This window comes from Heterocephalus glaber, unplaced genomic scaffold (assembly GCF_053883595.1).
Source record: "Heterocephalus glaber isolate CG9 unplaced genomic scaffold, H.glaber_assembly_v1.0 deba00000122, whole genome shotgun sequence".
Taxonomy (NCBI): Eukaryota; Metazoa; Chordata; class Mammalia; order Rodentia; family Bathyergidae; genus Heterocephalus; species Heterocephalus glaber.
Genome location: NW_028258138.1, coordinates 65,176,896 through 65,199,223, shown reverse-complemented (window position 1 = coordinate 65,199,223; position 22,328 = coordinate 65,176,896). Strand labels below are relative to the sequence as shown.

The following is a 22,328-nucleotide window of genomic DNA, read 5'->3' as shown; positions in this document are numbered from 1 at the left end:
AAGCAAAGATGCTTAGTTCATGAAGACTGGAAGGCAGAGCAAGAAAACAGCACCCAAGAGGAACAAGCCAGGGGCCATATATAGACTCCAAGGCCACACCTCTGTGACACACCCAAACACACCTAGACATGTGTTCCACCAATCCTTGGGGTGGATCCCAAAACCAATCAAATTGACACTCCACCCTAAGGGCTACATGGAACATATTTGAAACCTATTCAAGACTCATCATTTGGGAAGCTCTACTGGTTTAGATAATTAAAAAGTAAGAGCAACTTTCTTCCACTTGGCTTTTTATAGCCCATCTTTCCTTCCCAACATTTTGCAGTGTTTTTCTTCTAACTTTCAAATTTAAAAATACCACTTTGGAACACTTGTGCATTGCTGATGGGGATGTAAAATGGAACAGCTGCTACAGTAAGCAGTATGGTAAATTCTCAAAAAATTATATATCGAATTATCATGTGATCCAAAAATTTCACTTCTGGATATATACTCAAAAGAATTCAAAGTAGGAATTCAAACAAGTACTTGTCATACCCTTGTTCATATCAGCATTATTCAAAGTAGCTAAAAAGTGGAAGCAACCCAAGCATGTTTTGATGGGTGAATGGATATATATATATATATATATATATATATATATATATATATATATAAAACTTACATATATATGTAACTTACATATATATATATATGTAAGTCTTAAAAGGAAGGGGATTTTGACACATATTACAATATGGGTGAAACTTGAGGAAATTATACTAAGTGAAATAAACTAGTCACAAAAGAAGAAATAGTGTATGATTGTATATATGAAATACATAGATTCATCAAAAACAGATTTATCAAATTCATAGAGATAGAAAGTAGAATAGTGATTGATATAGGATAGAATTGGGGGAATGATAAAGTTATTGTATATTGTGTATAAAGTTGCATTTTGAGAAAAGATGAGAGTTCAAGAGTTGGATGTGATAATGTTACTAGAGCAATGTAAATGTCACATCTGTACATTTAAAATTATTGAAATGGTAAATTTTATGTTGTACAGATGTTAACTACAACTACAAAATTTCCTTTTTAAGTGGTGTTAAAACACTTTAAATGATAATTATTACTATAACTTTTTGTGAAATGATTAAAAGAATGCCTAGGTGCACTGTTAATTTGGCCAGACATCTTAGACATGCATCTTGCTTCTCATCTTGCAAAGTAAAGATTTGTCAATAAATGTTCATTACTCCCACCCTCAAGCTCAAATAATCATTACCAACACCAGTATCTGTTGCCCAGATGGGTTCCTGACATTCCACACATTATGAAATTCTCAATCATCTCAGAATGGACTTTACCTTGACTTGTTTGTCATCACTACAGACCCATATACTTTTTCATTCTCATTTTTGCCTTAAATTTTTAATAAAATGTGATTGATTAACATTTAAATGCAAACACAAAAGCCTTGATCGACCTGCACTTCCACTAATCAATGCTCCTAAGAAATGCAAAGCTCTGGTCCCTTAAAGGTGGAACATAGTTTTGGGCTGACAGATTCTCTTAGTGTGCTTAGCATTAGCTTAACATTTGTCTTATAAGGTGTCTGCAAAACATAATACAAAATTTAACATGACTCAAATGATCTATTCTTTTGCTCATGTTACTCCCTGACTTTCTAGGGTAAAAATTACACATTTATTTTCTTTCACTCAGCTCCTGTGCAAATAGCTAAAAAGTTGATTACATTATTTTCTACTTCACCAAGGCCTGACCTGAGGGTTTAGGAAAGGGTCCCTTAAAAGAATCTATATCCACACTGAATAAGAATTAATAGTATGTAGAAGAGGAAAAGAGACTTTGAGTTAGGGCTTTGTCTTGGGGCAAGAGGGAACTAATAAAAGGTTTTAAGCAAAATATCAATATGATGTGATTTGTATTTTGAAAGATCTTTAGTTTGGAGATGAAATCAGACTGGAAGAAAACAAAAGGAGAATATGAGATTAATGGTATTTTTAAAATCCCCAAATCTTGGATTAAATTTTCAATGATAAAATTTTGATCATGGAGAAGCTCTAAAAGTTCACTGAGTCCCAAAATTAACTACCACCTCTCTCTGATGATAAGAAAATTTCACACTGTAAATGACCCAAGCCATATTTGGCTTGCATCCAAAGTATTGGGGTAACTTCTAGACAGATTTCTTTTTCAAGCTGTTTCTGGGAATCCCTTCCTATATATTCTAGAGATGCCTCAAATTTAACATTCCCTAAACCTATGGCATTTTTCTACCCCCTCCTAACCACACCTGTGAATCTTATATTCCTTATTTCAGTAAATGGCATTATTACATCTCTATCAGATCTCTAAAGCTGGGAATCTTTCTCATTTGGATTTTATTTTCTTTATCATCTATCTATCTATGTCTGTGCACTCCCCTCCTTTAATTTCTTAAATATTTCCCCAAATCCTTTCTTTTTCTTTTAGCTCATGGATCAAGTAATAGTCCAGTCTCTGTCATCATTTCCTTTGACTATAACAATAGCTGCTCTGAGGCTTTGTTGTGTCCAGTCTCCCTACCTGTAATTCCTCCCTACATTGTTGCTCCATTGGACTTTTTCATATGAGAATCTGATCATCTCATTCTCCATTTCAAAATCCTGCAATGACTAGAACAAATTAAAACCTAATTCTTTCATGCGTCCATGTGGCTCTTGACCCCTTGGCCAAGCTGTCTTTTTAACACCATCTCTTTGTGAACCCAAATTTGGCATGCCAGCCCTAGTCATCATCTGTGATTGGCAAACTCTTATCAAAATGTCAGACTCCACAGTCAATGTCATTTTCCCTGCTACTAAGTAAAAGTAGCCATATTCTTCTTCTGGGCTCCAATAGCACTTGGTATTCTTTGCCTTTAACATTATCTTCTTGGATTGTAATTACTTATTTACATGTCTTCCTACTTCCTTCTAAGTCCTAAGTCTTAGTTTTGGTTCCATTGGTTCCAGAATGAAATCTTATGGTTTCAAAAATTAAATTACATGCAAAAATCTATATGCCAGTATGAGCATGCACATGCAGGCCAAAGGGTCCTTTGATCCCACCCTCCCCTAAAAAAATTATGTACCACTACTGTCCTAGACTATATCCTTTTTTAGGGCATAGAACATATTTTGTCCTTCTTTGTATAACCAGTTTATTGAAGAATCTGATCTCAGTAGGGTATAAACATGAAACAGTTTTATTTTACTCTAATCCTCACTTTGAACTATGTTCTGTCAAATCTGCTTTTCCTGCTCTTTAATGATATCTCAGACAGCTCTTATAACTTTCTGGTCTCTTTCAGTTATTAAAAAGACCAGTTCACATGGTTAGCTTCAATTCAAACAAACTAACTCTAAAAAGACACCTTTCAAATAATCAGGGAATTTGAATATGGACTAGTATTAAAAAATAGCATCAAATTACTGTTAATACTTTTTGGTATAATAAAATCGTGGTTATATCTTTTCTATGTGCCTAAGCATTTAGAGATGTATGAGGTATTTTTAGATTAAAAACTGTAATATTTGAAGTTCAATTTACAAAACTTCAGAAAAAAGTTAGAGCAGGAGATCAAGCAAGATTGACAAAATGGTAATTATTGAAGCTAGAGAATGGGTACATGGATATTCTTAAAATTCTATCTTTTGTGTTTATTTGAAATTTTGACTAACAAATATCTTTATATAAACTCATTCCAGTTAATTTAAAATGTCACTTTCACTCATATCTAGTGGTAAATATTTTAACAATCCACTCTACAGAAAAAAAAAGAAAAAGCCCTTATTTACACAATGTCTTAGTTACTTTTCTCATTGCTGAGACAAAATGCCCAACACACAAAGTTAAAGGAGGAAAGGTTTATTGCAGTTCAGTTTGTAGAGGCTTCAGTCCATAGTTGGCTGCCTCTAAGGCAGGGTGATGTAGCAGAGGGACCTCACACAGAAAAAACAGTCCATGGCAGACAAAAGGCAGGAAAGCAGCAAAGCAGCAAAGTAGCAATCAGCAAGCAGCCAGCAATGGCACCAACCCTGTTTCTGTTCCTTATATTCTATCCAGGGTACACACCCTTAAGGTGGGTAGCACTCACACCCAGGGTGGACCTTCCTATTATCCACACCTAGGACTATGCCAAACCAATCAGTGGACTAATTTAGTAATCATACACTCTTAATCCAAGCATCAGAGACTTAATTGCATCATCACCTACTCTAGATCCAGTCACTTCTGAAAAGCCCCACCTATGACTGCATGAGGCTTTGGGGGACATCTAGACACAAACCATAACACACAACTTAGCAATTTCCATGGTGTAAATATTCTTACCATGGCTAAATTCAAGCTACCAAGATGATATTACTGGATGCAGAGTTGGGAAAAAATGTGTAGTAGTGCACCATTACATAGTATTTCTACTATACAGATCTTTTAGTAAATAACAGCATAAAATAAAACAATTAAGAAGGAGTGAACTTTTGAGTGTTTGTTGCCTTCATTTGATATAACTTATTTAATTCCATGTTAGTATAATTTATTTGTTAATAATGGCTATATAATAAATAACTCGCAAGATTCCTGAAAATGAACTGGTACAAGCCAGCTTCACAGCACCATTGCAACATCTTCTCCTTTCTCAACCCCCTATTACAGCAAAAGATGAGAGCCAGGACTCTAACCTGAATTGGTTCATTTCCACTCTGACTCTACTCTGAGCACACCCTGCTCCTCTTGCTCAGGTATAGCCAGTCAAGAAAAGGAAAAGACAAATAAATTACATCTTTCCTTTTGCCACCCTCCACTCATGCTGGTCTCAATCCTTGATTCACTTTTGACCCTGAAATGGCATTCTGTTTTGCTCTCTGTCTTCTTTCTTCTTCAACCCTTAGTTTGCTTTAAAATAGTTCTAAAGTATTTTATAAATGCTTACATCTTTCATAATCATTTAATTTTTCATGGACTGTATTTTTGAAGCAAGAGGATGAGAGAAACTTTTTTATTCCTAGTAAGTACTGTGAGGGCATTGATGCCTAAAATTACCGAGTAAGCTCCCTCTTGGCTTAACCTTAAGTATAATGTATCTATCCAATATTTATAACCATTTAAAATTTTTAAGTAGTTCAATCTGTGCTCCTAGTTACATTTGTCTTTTCTGTATTCTAAATCATGAGACTTCAACTTAACAATGAGAATATGTATAATACGTATTTTCATATCCCTATTGACTAGACTAAATCTATTTGACTACTTTTATATACATTTCAGTAAAAAGAAGACTCAACAAAGTAAATCTAGCACAGAATTTTCATCATAATAAAAAATTGTCATTATATACTGCCCTTAGAATCTTTATTCAACCAAAAAAGTACAAAGTTACATGGATTTCTAAGGTACAAATCAATTCTGAAATTGTACTCTTAAGCCATTTGGTTTATATAAGAGATGATTCTTCTATGTGAGCAATAGACTATATTGCCATAATCAAAGACTGATAAAACTGGAAGAAAATTAGTATTTTATCTCACCAGACTCTTAATGGCAAGAAAATTTGCAATTTTACACACATGCACACACACACACACACACACACAGAATTTGGTCATTTAGCTAGGAAATTAGAGAGCCTAGATCCAATAAAATCTGTTTGATCCTAAAGCCTGTGTAGTCTTTGCTCAAAATCAAACTTCCAAATGTGGGGCTTCACCTTGTTCTGCTAACTGTTGGTGCTGTTCCCCAGAATCCAGCACCATCTTAAAGCCCACATTTAGACCATACTTTAAACTCCTACAAACTGAGAAAAAGAAAGAAACAAGTCCTGATATCCACAAAAGTATGATACCAATGAAGTTTCAAGCTTCCTCGTCTTCCAAGCTCTTCAGTACCAACATGATATTGCAAACAAAGAAAATTGTAATGAGCTATTTTGATTTTAGGGATTCTTGCTTATCATTGTTACTACACATATAGAAAGATATTCATAAAATTATACCGTGCAAGAAGTACAGGAAGAGAAATTACTGTTCCTCACACATCTTATATTCATGACTGAGCTCCCATATAATGAAAGACAGATTAATAAAAGAAGAGTCTATAAATATATTTATAAAAATTTTGCATAAGATAGAAGGCTTCATAAAGAAATGAAAACCTAAAGAAATGGATTTGAAACTCAGTTTGATGAAGAGATTGTGGAGAGATATGATTGGAGAAAGGCTGTATGAATGGATGGAAATACTGAGGGATACTTAACAAGACCTGTTTTTTTCAGATTCTTCAGTGTGACTCTGTCTACTGCTCTTTTGTTCCAGGTATGGGGAAGACATTGCTCACATGCAGTTGTTAGGTCCTGCTTCAGGGCGAGGTAAAAAAAAGCCTATGTATCATAGGCCACTTCCGGGGAGAAGTGCAGGGTGGAAGGTGAGAATGACCTCCATGATTCTGTTGGTTTCTCAAATGTGACCATGCCATATCTTGGGAAGTGTATCCTGAGTCCTATCATGGTATCACGGGTCAAGAGGCTCTGTTAACCTTCCAGTCTCCAGTCTTTGTCTCTCTGGTTTATTAAAGGCTTAGGACCTAGAACAGTGTCTCAACCTGCATGTAAGCTCAAGAAATGTATTAACAGTATATAACTATTTCAGATGAGTAGGCTTTTGAACACAGCAAGCTGTCTTTATGTTCTATTTTGTGCTGATTTTAAAAAGAAAAACGAATGTCTTTCACAAAACAATTGATCATAAGGTAAAACAATGTGCTGCATTGAAGAAGTGAAGATTCAGAGGTTGAATTGAAAAGCACACCAAAATAAAAGTGGCTTTCCTTCTTATGAACAATTGTTCCTTGATTTTCACTATTATCTTTGGGCTGAGATTATTTAAAATATCACTGAAGAATATACCCAGGACTGCTGTAAGATAGTCATCCATTCTTTTGCGAACTCTCCAGAGGCTTCTAAACAAGTCTGTGTAATAATTTTTTATTTTGTTAGCTATTTATTTTTGATGCAGGCTTCCAAGACATGTGCCCTTTCCCTCACAATTTTTTAATTAGCCTATCTATTACATCTGAGTGGGACAATCCTACAATTGCTTGCTAATGCTGCCTCATTAACATGCAGGAAGGGTCTCAGAAACATTGAGTTTGAGAAAGAACCTATACAGTCTCAGGGGAAATAAATGGCCCTGAATGAATGCCAGGTTGTGGATAGTTCTGTCACAAAAGGTGGTGGTGAGAGTCAAGTAGAACATACTTGGAAAAATACTCTGTACTGTGAAATGACTAAAAAACAGGAGAGATTATTATTGAAGTGATAATGGTGCCAAATTGATGTTTGTTGCCATTGTTTGTATCTTCTTTAAAATAAGAAAACTATCGCAAATTAAAAAGGAAACTTGTGCTGACAGTCCAAGCAAAAGGATACTGGGCTTTTATTCAAGTTGGTGCTTGAAAGGTGATGTTCATCTTTTCAGGATGGCCATGATGTTGCTAATGAACTGACAATCACAGTGTAATCTGCCATTGTTCTTGCTATTTTAATAGCATCTGACATGAGAAAACAATATCAGATATCTTTCTTCTAGCTAGACTCTGAGAAGGGTTGGTATGTAGAAAGAAGAAAAAGAGCAGCAATGTCATCAGATCTGGTGACCTAGAGCATTCATTTATTCAATTCTTCTGATTCAAACCCAATCACTCTCAAATTATGTATAATTCTTCATGATCTCCAAGACCACAGCAGACTATAAGCAATCTACTGTACTTTTTATTGGCAAGAACTGTTTGAATTAGGTATACTATGTATTGATAGTTGTGAAAAAATATGTGTATAATGCCTGCAGTATAAAATGCAATTAAAAGTGGGTAAAAACACAAAAATTAGAACAATCTAGGAAGGACAAAGTGGAAGTAAACAGCCTGGTATACCTTGATGATCCTTGCAGGCATTATTACTTTTCAGAATAACCTTTGATGTGAATAATGATGACCTTCAGTCATCAAGGAAAGGTTAAATAAGTTCAAACCTCTCTAATTAAAAAGGCAGAAAAATGTGCGGTGCATTTAGAAATACTTGTTTAATAAATACCCAAAATCTTAAATAAATGTTTAAGCAGATGTATCAGTTAGGGTTCACTACATGAACAGAATATATATATGATATATATAAATCCTATATATCTATGATTATATAAAGGATTTACTAAGTAGGCTTACAATGGCCACCTGCAGAATCAGGGATAATAGACTACAAAATGGCCATCTGCTCATTGGAGAGCCTGAGAATCCAGTTGAAGGTAGAGGTCTGGAGCTCACTGCAGAGTCTGATGTGAGTCCATGTTGGAAAGCTAGGGTATGCATTGGAAGGAAGAAGAGTCCGATCTGGAAGCCTAAAAGAATTGGAGATGAACATCCAAAGGCAATGGTGAACATCCAAAGACTAGAGCTCCTCTGAAGAAGCCAGAGGGCAGACTTCCTTCTGTCCCTCTTTTATTCTTTTCAGAATAAAAGGCCAATTGGTTGGTGCCACCCACATCTGGGGTGGGGCTTTCTCAGTTTGCAGCCTACATGTGAATCATTCACAGACACTCCCAGAACTGCGTTACACTAATCCATTAGGCATGTCTTAATTCATTCAAGTTGACACATCACAATTAACAGTCACAGCAGGAAATCCTATTATCTAAAATGAAATATCCCCTTGGTTTGGAGTCCTTGGGAATTCCACAAGTCCTTTATCTTATTCCTCAATCTTGCTTTTGCCATTTAGATAAGGCCATGAGGGTGGGTACTTCACAATAAGATTAGTGCCCTTATAATGCAAGATCAGGAAGCTTCCTTCTCTCCATTCTTACCATCTGAGGATATAGCAAACCAAGAAGGGAGCCCTCACCAGAACTCAATCACACCTGCACTCTAATCTCAGACTTCTCAGGCTCTAGAAATACATCACTGTGGTTTAAACCACCTAGTCCATGGTATTTTACTATGGCAGCCCAAGCAGACTAATATATAGCCACTCCCCAGTAACACACCCAGAAATTATGGTTCAACATAGTTCTTTCCTCAAGAGAGAATTTTAAGTTTTCACTTTCCTATTCCTAGGACAGGATGAGAAGAAAATAGTCTCCTCCAAGAGAAAGAAGGAAGGAGTGAGTGATGAAGTCAGTCATTTTATATTTATTTTCATCAACTCATTCCTGCTATCTTTTGCTCTGCCCTGATATTTCCCCTGTGGACACTAGCACCAACAGATTGGGCCTTTCTCGTAAAGGTATCTCTACATAACTGAAGCAATAGGAAAGAGCAAACTTAACCACAGGCAGAGACAGACAAATAGTAACCTTGTTGGCAACAAGATAGATTTCTACCAAGGATAGCAGTTTAGGAAATATCATCCCAAAATATAGTTCTCAGTTACATTAATTATTTCATATTAAAGGTACATGGGGATTAGCAGATTCTGGGAGAGGCATTTCTCTGAAGTTTTCTTATCCACCTAAAGACCAGATCCACCAAAGAGGAACACAATTGACTGAGATCATCTCACTGAGGTTTCATTAACCAAGGAGGTTAAATTCCTATTGCAGAAGGAAGACTAAGAAATGTACCACACCTAGTCAGTCTTTGTCACAGCCTATTGTCTGTTCTTCAGTCTCATTCAGCATCCAAAAGAGATTTACGAACTATTCTCTGGTCTTTGGGGCTAGTCATTCCCCCTAAAAGTGATTTACTACTCCACAAAAATTGCCTATATTCATTGGATTGTCCTCTCACCTATAAAAAAGAGGATATAAATTTCTAGATCTAAATCAGTTATTAGCTTATACCCTTGTGAATATTAACAAATTTGTATGACTTTTCTCCTCTTAATCTGTTTATTGTCTGTTCATTTCAGTCAAGTGTCAGAGGATACGTGTCAGAGTTCTCTAGAGAAACAGAATTAACATAAAATGCATGTGTACTACACAAGGGGATTTATTCAGTAGGCTTGCAAAAATCAGAGGCAGAAGAACCCACAATGGTCAATTGAGGGATCAGAGGCAGGAGAGTCCATAATAACTGTCTGTCTATACCCTGGAGAGCTGGAGGACCAAATAGCTGCTCATTCCAGGAACATGGAAGACATGGAACAAGAGAGATCAAGGATAAAGCACCAGTCCAAGGTCAAAGACCTGGAAGCAGAACTATGCTTTATTAATCTGCTAGGTGTTTCTTAATCCATTCAGATTGACATATTATGATTAAAGGTCATAGAGGGAACAGGGGAAATTTCCCTCACCCCTATGACCAAATTTTAACTGATAAAGGATTCAAGGGTAAAATCAGTGACCCCTCAGGGGAGGCTCCTAGTTCCACAGGGAAAGAACCATATCCATGTCGGAGCTGAGGGTTTAAGAGTCCTCATTTTTGGTTTAATGTAATTGGGCCTTCAAGACTGTCAAAAACTGGCTCCTTAAAATATCCAAAATATTACCCCAAAATCTATCAATAAGACAAAGTTTACTGTGGTAAGTAAAGCATTGCCTCCCAACAGTCTTAGTATCATCTCAGAAGAGAAAGAATGAAGTTGGGATATTTATTAAGATTTTAAAGTCTGGTTTAAAGCAGGTCTTTCAGTGAAGGAGCTTGGTTAGATTTGGGTAAAGCTTATTATATACTAGTTTAAAACTGGTAGTGTTAAATCAAATCACAAGAGACCAAGAGAACTTTGAAATAAAAGGATTCATTGAGCCATTACAGATGCTCACCAGAAAAAGCCAAGTTCAGGGACAAGTTCTGCAGCTACCAGCAGCTAGACAATAGTTGGAAATATGTCTGCCAGAGCTATAACCAAGAGCATTTTGTATAATGAAAATTTGGGAAAGGAAAGCATAACTTATTTACATTGAACCTACATTGAATATTGATAAGAGCCTCAGGATAACATGGTACAAGGAAGATTTGGGGATAGGAAAGTTCATAAAGAGAATTAATTGTTTCTTCTGGAGGAATCTTGGTTGTAAACAGGAAGTGATGATGCTGGGTGCTCTGGCACCTACCTACTGTTTTTGAGTCAAGGTGTTAAAATACATTCAGGAATGCTGAATAGTTTTTTTGTTAGCTTATCCTACAGCTGTTAACTGATCAACTGTCTTTTTCCTCCTCTCTATCCTCTGGCCTTTACAATTAAATTTAGGATCTCAGATTTTGTCTCTTATCAGTAGACACAGCAAGTCAGGTATGTGGAAGTGAGGAGTTTTGAAGTTCCCTGAGAGTAAAATGTCTTTGATAACTTCTATTAAAGAGTTAATGGCTCTTTCAGGAAGTTCCTGGAATGAGTAATAGTTATTTGTAACTTTTATCTGCCAAGGCAGTAGCATCCTGGAATGGAAATATTATGTTGATAATGGCAGTTAATAGTAAAAAAGAAGTAAGTTATGTGGATGGTTTCCATTCTCATTTGATGCCCTTGTATTTGATTGTGTACAAGTTTGTTTTCCACCCAGTGGTCTGAAACCCCTCTCAAAGCAGAGATTACATCTGACTGAAGTATTGCCTGTTATCATTTTTGTCCTCCACATTGTTAGCTTCAAAATCATCATCTCTAAGACATACATCTTTTAGAAGTTTCATTATAATTTCCAATTTAACTGTAGGCAAAAAGCTAAGAAACAAGGTAATGAGAAATATCAGTGTGTTTTCTAAATGAAAGACAAAAAAAAAAAAAAAAAACCCCTAAAATCATCTTAGATTTCCTATGTATTTTCAATGTACAGTGGTACCTTGATTAATGAATTTAATTGTTCCACAAGTCTGGAAAAGAAGGCCATTTTTGTGTTCATATGGGAAAGATGGCACCAGTTGCATTCCTCACCTGATGCAGAGTTCACAGACAAAAACAAGATTCTGCCAAACTCTTCTGTTTGCAAACCAAATTGTTCACAAACAAAAGCATTCGTGAACCGAAGTACCACTGTGATTCATTCTGAGTATATGTTTTTAACTAATATTTTTAACATGAATTGATTGTTAATCATTCTCAATTGTTTCCAAAACAGTGCAAAAATAAAATAGCTTGGGCATGTGAAAAGGCTATTGTAGTTTTTACACAGTAATCCAGGCCATGTGTTTAAGAATCACAATTGTTAAAATTCCATTTTAATGTGTCTTTATTTTTATTACACCAGTTTGTCATCAGAAAAACACTGTGAAGTTTCCTGAGGAGAGCAGAGTTTCTCTGCATTTGAAATGTTTCAGAAAGAAATGTTTTTAATTATCACTGGTATTAATTTGGATCTTATATTAGTCACTGATGCCACAACTGATGACTTTTCTAATAAATCTGTTTTTATTTTTATAAGACAGTTTACCCTTTAGAGAAGATCTTGCTCTTCCTTTTTTCACTTTTCTTGCATTTTGTGTGTCTCTTCACCATAAGTTATAAGGAGGGAATTTGAGGTAAATTGTAACTCAGTGGGGGGTTTCTCAGAGACATCATTTCAAGCTACAAGAGCAGTCCATGAAAAGTAGTAAGTCAACAACGGTTGGATCTCTTTAGTGATATATTTACCACATCCAGCACAGTGACAGGTATGCTGGGCATTTTCACTGTTGTTCTTAAAGGCTGTTTTCACATTACAAATTTTTTAAAAAATGAAATCTCCCAGGTGACTGTGAAGATAAGAACATGAATTCTACTTCTACTTCGCATTATCATTCTATAACCATTGTTTTTCTTCAGTAATCTGTTAGGTCTCTGTATTAGTCACCTTTCCCATTGCTGGGACAAAATGCCAGACATACACAACCTAAAGGAGGAAATGGTTTATTTGGCTCACAGTTTCAGAGGTTTCAGTCCATGTTTGGCTGGTTCCACAGCAGAAACATATGGCATAAGGTCACGGTGGAGCAAAGCTGCTCATTTCATTATGGCAGGGCAGCAAAGGACAGGGCAAGAGTGCTGGAGAGTAAGGAGCCAGGGACCAGATACAGTACCAATGATCACACTCCAATGACACACCCAGAACTATATTTTCCTAATATCCTAAGGAGCTTTCTTATTTTTACACTGTTTTTGGAAACAATTGAGAATGCCTAACAGTCCATGTTGAAATCAAGTTGACAATCAAGAGTAACCACTAACCATCACAGACTCTTTTTGGGGAGTCCCAGGCATAAAAAAAGACAAATGAAGGGCTGGGGATTTAGCTCAGTGGTTCTGCCGCCTGCCTCGCAAGCGCAAGGACCTGGGTTTGAGCCCCATACCAAAAAAAAAAAAAAAAGACAAATGAGACACTATGGTCTCCACAGTTGCCAAGTGATGGATTCTAAGGTCTTCTGAAGGTAGTGGAATGGTGCTACACAGGAATGTGTAAGTTCAAATTAACCAAAACATGTCCCCAGTTGTCAATATTTTTAAATTTATTTTCAAATCATGATCCACATCTTTATAAATGTTACAGGGTAAAGGATGAGAAATTCAACCTCAAAAGACATGGGAGCTATACTGCTACTAAAATCTTGACTACTTTAACTACGGTTAGATAGATAAATGTCCACAATTGTAATTACCAAAATGTTGTACATAATAATCAATAAATGTCTAAAATAGGCATCTTTGTTGCATATGTTTGAGAATGCCAAATTAGACAAAGTTAAATAGATTTCTTTACTGCAGGATTTCTAGACACTTTACTAAATTCTTAGGGGGCTAAAGTGTATAATGTTTTCCCAGTATATGCAGTGTATATAATATATATCTTTATATATGTTACATGTATGTTTATACATGTTATACATTAAAAACATTCAGTATATAATGTTATATACATTATACAGAGTATTGCTTACAACCAATATTCAAGGAAAACTCACTGGGAAATCCCAGGCTATAGAATTAACATCAATTAACAAGTGATTTGGGGCTTCTGTCTTTCATCTTTTAACAAATCCAAATGAAATTACTATTCTTGTATTGATAATTTCCACTAAAGTTATGGGTCTATATCTAAATAAATGTAATGAATTATACATCTGACCCTCACCATTTTGCTATAGTTAGAGTAAAAAAGAATATGCTTTTTAAGTGCCCTCAGACACACATCCATCCCTAATATCCCCACTTCAGAGAGGGTGGAAAACTCAGTGGGATCAACCCCACCCACACAGACTGAGAAATCATTGACTACTACATTGGCATACCAATACTTAATTTATGATTGTCTGGGCTAAATGAGATAATATATTCAAAGCACTTTAGTATAATCTTTGCTCATAAAAGTGGCAACTGCTATAACCCTAACAACACAGACAGCAGGACACTTTTTCTAACTATGCAGAACATAGTTATATAGGCCTTGTATTCTGGAACAATAGTCTCCCAACTGAGCTATCGCTAATCCTCAGATAATTCCTTGGACTGCATATAAATTATCTTCTGAAAATTCTTATCTGAGGATATAATGCCCCTATTCTGTAAAGAATTCTATAAAGTTCAAACACTTGAGCACAGAAAGTTCTCTCTGCTGCCTAGTAAAAGTTTACCTTTCCAAGTCTCTCTTCTACCACTGAGCCATTCCAATGATCTCTATATTTCAGCCTCACTACACCTCTTATCTCTGAAAACAGCACACACTCTGTTCCATTCATCTATTTTTTTTCACACCATCTGCATATGCTTCTACTATTCCCTCAAACTTAGGCTTCTCCAACTCCAACTCCAAAATGTCTTCTGGGCCAACTCACTTAACTCAGTCAGACAACCACATTTTTCCTTTCTGCTCCCATATGCTTTTTATCTCTGTTAGAGTACTTTTCACACATCCTTATATAACATTCACATGTACAAGTCCCCATTTCTATGCATTTCTCTCACTATCTTGCAGGTGATAGAAACCTTATTTGTACTTGCTTGGAAAAAAATATGGAGATTAAATTGGAAATATCCTGGGTCACTCAGAAAAATTATAGAATATATTCAGGTAGCCCTCTTCCATCTTCTATCAAAGGTGATGAAATAAGTAATCTTTCTGAATAACTGAACTTCAAAAAAGAGTAAAGATACATCTGGATTTCTGAAAAGAAAAAAAGTGCAACCACTCACAATAATACACAGTCAAAATTTTATTTCAAAGACAAATCCACATCACAGTTTCTCTTTATGGATTTCTTTTTTCTGTGAAGTATTCTGAGAGTAAAATTTACACATAAGAAGACACACCCTTTCTCATATATCAATTTGTTGTGATGGTCACAGACAAGATATAGAATAATTTTATCACCTCCCAAAACTCTCCTAAGTCATTTTTTAGCCAACCTTCCCTGAAACACCAGCCTCTGGCAACCACTGATTGGTTTTCCATCACCATGGTTTTGCCTTTTCCAGAATATCACATGCAATCATATGGTATGTAGCCTGTTGAGTCTGATTTCTTTCACTGAGCCTAGTATATCTGAGATTCATTCATGTTGTTGCATACACCCATAAATTTTTGTTCCTGCCTTATTGCATTAACCAGAACCTCTGGTGTAACACTGAAGTTATGTGAGTGGACATCGTTGTTTTTGTCCCAATCTTACAGATAAACTATTCCTTTATTCATTATTAAGCATGGCATGTGTTGTATATTTTTGTGTTCTTTGTCAGGTTGATTAAGGCTCCTTATATTCTTACTTTGCTGAGAGTTTTTACTGCTTCTTTTGTTGTTACTGTTATTCTAAACCATGAATGGAAATTAAATGTTATAAAAGATTATTTTTGCATTATGAAGATATGACTTTTCTCCATATCTGGTGATATGATGGATTATACCAATTAATTTTATTTATTCATTTATTTATTTTTATTTTGTAATATTGAGGAAACCCAGGGCCTTTGCATTAGGTACCTCCCCAGCCCTTTTATAAAATTGTCTTTTATTTTGAGTTAGGATCTTCCTAAATCCACTAAGTTAGCCAGATAGGCCAGATAGCCTGCCTTAGGCTCCCACGTACAGGATTACAGGCGTGGGCCACCACTTTTGACTTGTACTGACTGATTTTAAAATGTTGAGCTGAGTGTGGTAGTGCATGCCTGTAATCCCATAATTCATGAGGCTGAGGCAAGCGGGTCACCAAGAAATCAAGGCCAGCCTGAACTACATTTTAAGACCCTGCCCCAAAACACAAAACAAAACAATAATAAATAATAACCAAATAAAATGTGGAGCCAGTTTTGTATTTCTAAGCCCTACTTAGTCACAATGTATTATTCTTTTTATACATTGTCAGATTCCATTTTCTCACATTTTATTAATAATTTTAGCATCTATTCATGAGATATATTGATTGTTAGTTTTATTTATTTGTAATGTTTTGTCTAGTTTTGTTAAGGTAAAATGTGTTTCAGCATTCCCTATTTTATTTTCTGGAAAAGTTTCTATCTCATTTTGTAAATAGAGAAAGACCTTGAGATATCTGAATTTTCCTAAAGTCATATGATGACTCAATGAAAAACAATTAAGACTATTTTTTAAGGTACAGATTTCCAATGATGAATGTCATTAAATTGTATACCTAAAATGTACCAATAAAATTAATTTTTAAAAAGATATTTGAAATTAAAGAAAAAGAAAATCAATTAGGACTAAATCTTTGTCTCCAGTCACAGTGTCAATTATATTTTTAGTCATCTTAAGAAATTTGCAGTATTTGCATATTTCTGTATTTTTAACGACTCAATAACAATAATTATGAAAAATACCATGTTATGAATACTGTACTTATTGTTTATTCTGCATTATTTAATTTATGCCTCAGAAGAAACTTTTGAAGTAGGCACAATATTCCCATTTTGCAAACCTGAAGCTGACGGTGGTAACTTCTCAGAGGTAGTATGAGAGCAAAGATTTCTATTCAAGCATCTTTAATAGAGAAAGTTCTTATACTGGCAATACTATAAATCCACTGCAAATGTTCTTGTGCATAATATACTTTATCAATTTTTCTGCATAGTACAGATCTATACAACAGGAATCCTACCCAAAATATGAAACCTGAAATCATTCCAAATGGTTGGTCCATTTACTCTATGTACCAGGAGCCCCATCAATGACTAAGTAAGAAAACATCTCTATTGGTAAGAAATTTATGGTTTAGTAATAAGATAGACATTTAATTATTGCAATTTTATTTAATTTGTGCCAAATTTCACTTTGTAGCAAATTATGTTTGAAACAAAATTATATGGTACCACAATAGCATTTAACAGGGGAACCCATGATAGAGTCAGAGGGTTAAAAATAGACATTTCCAAAGAAGTGACATTCAGACTTACAACTGAGATGAGTATATGAGAGTCTAGTGAAATGAGAAGTGGTAATAAGTTCACTGAGCAAAATAGGGCTGGGAGAAGTGTCTATTTCAGAGGAGAATAACTGAGTACCAAGGTTCTAAGTGACTAACTATCCTGCCCCCCGTCTGTTGTATTTTGAGAATGTTTAACCTTATCTGTATCATGTTTTACCATGCTTATTCTTTCTTCTTTAGTTCTATAATTATTTTTCTTGATGAATGGAAATAAAACAGTGTTTGTAGTTCTCATTTTCTTCCTGGTACAGGCAGTTGTCTCCTTGGAATGACTTGAAGAAAACACTGAAAACAGTCTCTATCCTATGCTTACCACTTAACACCCCACAATAGGTATATACCTCCCACTCAGCCTCTTCACTCACTTAAGTAATTATTATTCTCCATGCTCCTCATTTGGAAAGGCAAATCCTCCTAAGAGTAACTATGAGTGATGTTTCTAAACCAGGTTGAATGATTAGATCATATTTTCTGCTTTTCATGTGACCCAAAAGAACAAATGTCAACAACCTGTCCCACATTTTTGAAATAATGTGAATTCCCGAGAAAGCCTGTCTCTGAATCTGGTTGCTATGGTCTGAATGTCTGTGTTCAAAATACCCAACCCTTGGGCTATGGTATTAAGATGTAAGTCCTTTGAATGAATTTAAGATTGTGATTACTAATCTTATAAAAGAGACCTGGGTGTGCTACCTTGTCCCATCACGTAAGACACACAGGAAGTACCATGTATGATCCAGAAAGTAGGCCCTCACCAACACTGGTCAGGAAGTGCCTCGGCCTTGGTCTTCCTAGCTTTTAGAATTACGATAAATGAATTTCTGTTGTTCATAAATTACCAAATTTGTGGTATTTTTTACTGAACTAAGACATCAGTTGTTCCCTCTGTACCTGTGAATACTTCTTCACTTCTGACTTTAGTACTTTGCAGTTTCATTCAGAAATGTAGAAGAGTGCTCAAGTTTCTTCATAGGGGTGCTCTCTGCTCTCCTGGAAGAGTAGCCAGGTGTGCCCATAGTTAGCCAAGTGACCTTCAGATCGATGAACAGACATTCAACCCTATCCTGAACCAATTTCATGAAAACTGCCATTTGTCTCTATTGCATGATCATATGATCTAAGTTTAACACATTTCCTGAAAAACTTGAAAAAGACATTGGCAATAATTAGGAAGGAAAATAATCCTGCAGGAATCTTATAATTTGTATAAGCTTCACTTTTCTCAACTACAATTTTAAATGTGGCATAGCATCTGTGTTGTGGCTGCAGAACACAGTGACATGATGTCATCAGCAATCTTCTGAGTAGCTGTTCTCCTAGCATTATTTACCTGACAGAGTAAAGTACTTTATTAGGTCTAAAACCAAGGGCTACAATATTTGTGACTGTTACACAAAATGTCAGTTATTATTTGATATTCATATTAATGTAATTGTTTCTATGATTCTTCAAAGTCCATCCCTTTTAGAAAAATAAATAAAATAAGAAAATAAATTCCTTTATTTTAATAAAATTTCTTTATTTTTAGAAAATAAAGCAATAACCTCATCCACTGCTACTGTTCTGAAATCAGTCATGGAGATGAAAATCTTCTTGTTTTCTTCCCAAAAGAAAGAAATCAGATGGCCTTTGCTCTGACCTTTGACTTGATATTTACAAAAGCTAATTATGAGGTGGGACAATTCTCCTTTTTCATTCAGGGACATTTAGTTAAGGTCTAGTCTTTAAATCAAAAACAAAACAAGTCATTTAGAGGGCACTTTGAGGCTATATACATTATGATGAAATCTACTGAGATAGTTAATCTAAATTTTGTCCACCAACATTGATTTTCTCAAAGTCAGTCAGTAAAACATGGAAGCAATATAAATCAGCCATTAAAATCAGTGTTTCACTTACAAAATGGAATCAGTTATCTGGTGGTCAGATGGTTGGAGGTCAACAGAGATACACAGTCTGACTGAACGCTTCAGCATTAAACCTCTCTGAGTTTCCACTACCACACCCTCTGCTATTGCATCAGCAAGAAAAGAACTGCAAGCAGCTCTACATTACTTAAACTCTAAATGGTATATGGTTAACAAAGAGAAAAATGAAATGTATCCAAGATAGACTACAGTCATGTTTCTCCATAGTGCACATAATTCTCTTATTTATCTTTAATATAAGCTTTATGCTTATAAATATAGGCTTACAAGTAGTAAACATTCAGAAGAAGAAAAAAAAGCATTAGGTAACTAAAGCAATGATGGAGACACATAGCATTCCTTTTTCTTCCCAGGCTGTCCTTGGTGATCTTTTTTCTGGGAAAAAGTAAAGGTCTGATTTCTTTTGTTCATTCCAGCCACTGCCCTTCAGAAATCTGAGTCTGAGCAAGACTGCCACACCCAACCAAGGGACAAAGGCAGAAAAATGGAACTCTGGGCACAGGCACAACTCAACTCTATTTATAGACAGTGAATATGTTGGTCTCAATGACATGAATGTGCAAATCAATTTCTCTTTGTATACACAAACAATTAAAACAGGGGCTTAAAATATAAGCATGTTCTAAAATTCTATCTAACAAAAGTATTCTCTTCCTAGAAAGAAAGGGATCTAGCCAGAGCGCTCTGGTTTTCAGAAAAAAGGTGAATGCTGCCCCCTTTTGACTAAGGACTATATATACATACATATATATATATATACATGTGTGTGTATATATATATATATGTATATATACTGTACAGTCATGAACCTACAACATAACAGACAGATAATGGAAATAAAGATCCTATACTTCTGAAATGAGTAAACTGATTAAACTTTGGAAACTGGCAGATAAGTGGGGGCTCAAAGTTTATCCAGTAAAACTCTCAATGGAACTTTTTTCGATTCCTGGAATATTGGTCATCCTTCATCCAGACTCCTATATATTCCTTTATGTATTCTTAATTCTGCCTGAAATATTCATTTGAGTTTATTCTTCTGTTTCTCTTACTAGTGATAGTTCTCCTTCAAAGCTTGAGATATGTCTTTTTTCTTTTTTTTTCTATGTAACTATCACAGTACCTACAAAACTTTGTGCACAGTGGATACTAAGTAAAAAAATGTTTATTAAAAATAAATGTTTAGCTGAACTCATAGTCTGTAGTTATAAATGGTTTTCTTTGACATAGTAAGTCCAGATGGTGATTAGAGTCAAGATATTCACAGAAGTGGTGTCATACTTCAATCCAGGGCCTCCAAACTTTTAAGAACACATCCTTAGTTTGTATGCACCTACCATTGAACTGTGAAGTGACACACATTAAAACATTCAGCAGGAATAAAAATCAAATAAGATGAAAAACTTTATCATATAACACACAGACATAACATTGAGTGAAAGAAATTAGACACAAAAGAATATATGCTGAATGATTGCATTGATATAATACTCAAAAATAGGCTAAGTTACATATAGTGTAAGGAGCCCAGATAGTGATTACTTTTGGAGTGTTGATTTGAAAGAACAAGAATGACTGCTGGACTGTTACTAATGTATTATTTCTTAAATTTTTTTTTAATTAAATTCTTTTATTGGTACAATGTAGGTATACAACACAATTACATTTCTGATTGGGAACTGGACCTTTACAAAATGCATCTTGGTTCTTATTTTTTCCCCATTCCTAGCCCTCCCTTCACCCCCTCCACCCTTCCCTATTTACAAAGACTTTATTTCCATTTTTTCCATTTCTCATCATTTTTCCTTTCCCTTGCCCCTCCCACTACCCCTACCCCTTTGGACCTTTTCTTCCTATTTTACATTATTGATTATTCATTCTAATCATTGGTACAGTTTAGGTATACAATATAATGACATTCATCATTGGAAATTTGCACCTTTACATAGTCTCTCTTGGTTCTTATTTTTCACCCTTGCCCAGCCCTCCCTTCAACCCCTCCAGCCCTCCCTATTTACAAAGATTTTGTTCCTATTTTTCCATTTTCTCATAGTAATCCCACTCCCTTCTATCCTATCCCCTAGCCCTCCCACTTCCTTCCCCTTTGCCCCTTTTCTTCCTATTTCACATTACCTGTTATACATTTAGTGCTTATTTACACTTTCAGTTTCTCACACCAGAGAAACTATTCGGTATTTACACATGTGTGTCCTATTTATTTCACTTAAGAGTATCGCCTCAATGTGCATCCACTTAGCTATAAATGTCTCTAATTTCTCATTTTTTATGGCTGAGTAGTACTCCATTATATAAAAAAAACACATTTTCTTTATCCAGTCTCCAGTTGATGGGCATTTGGGCTGTTTCCAAGTTTTAGCTATTACAAAATGTGCTGCTATGAACATGGGTGCACATATATCACTGTGGTATGATTCTTTTAATTCTTTGGAGAAGATCCCCAGCAGTGGAATAGTGGGGTCAAATGGGACTTCCAGTCCTAGTTCTTTGAGTATCTCCGTACTGATCTCCATAGTGCTTGCACCAGTCTACACTCCCACCAGCAGTGGAGCAGGGTTCCTCTTTCCCCACAGCCCTGGCAGCATTTGTTGTTGGTTGATTTCATGATAGCAGCCATTCTTTCTGGAGTGAAGTGGAATCTCAGCATTGTTTTCCTTTGCATCTCTCGAATGACCAGTGATGTTGAACATTTTTTCATGTATTTATTTGCTGTTTCTACTTCTTTGTCTGAGAAATGTCTGTTCATTTCAGATGCCCATTTTTGGACTGGGTCTTTAAATATGGGAGGTCTGATCTTTTTAAGTTCTTTATAGATTCGAGATAGTAGACCTTTGTCTGAGGAAGAGCAGGTGAAGATTTTTCCCCACATTGTGGGTTGTCTCTTCACACTGCTGGTGGTTTCTCTTGCTGTGCAGAAGCCTTTTAATAAGAAGAGATCCCACTTGTTGATTGTTTGTGCTAGTTCATGGGCAACTGAGGTTTTGTTCATAAAATCTTTTCCTACCCCAATGTCTTCAAGGGTTC

The 22,328-nt window shown here is 35.5% G+C and overlaps 1 long non-coding RNA gene across 1 annotated transcript in view; it reads right to left on the bottom strand.

Moving 5' to 3' along the window:
* Positions 1 to 22,328, bottom strand: part of LOC110350466 (uncharacterized) — a 114,192-nt gene that overhangs the window by 6,448 nt on the left and 85,416 nt on the right. The window lies entirely within an intron of this gene.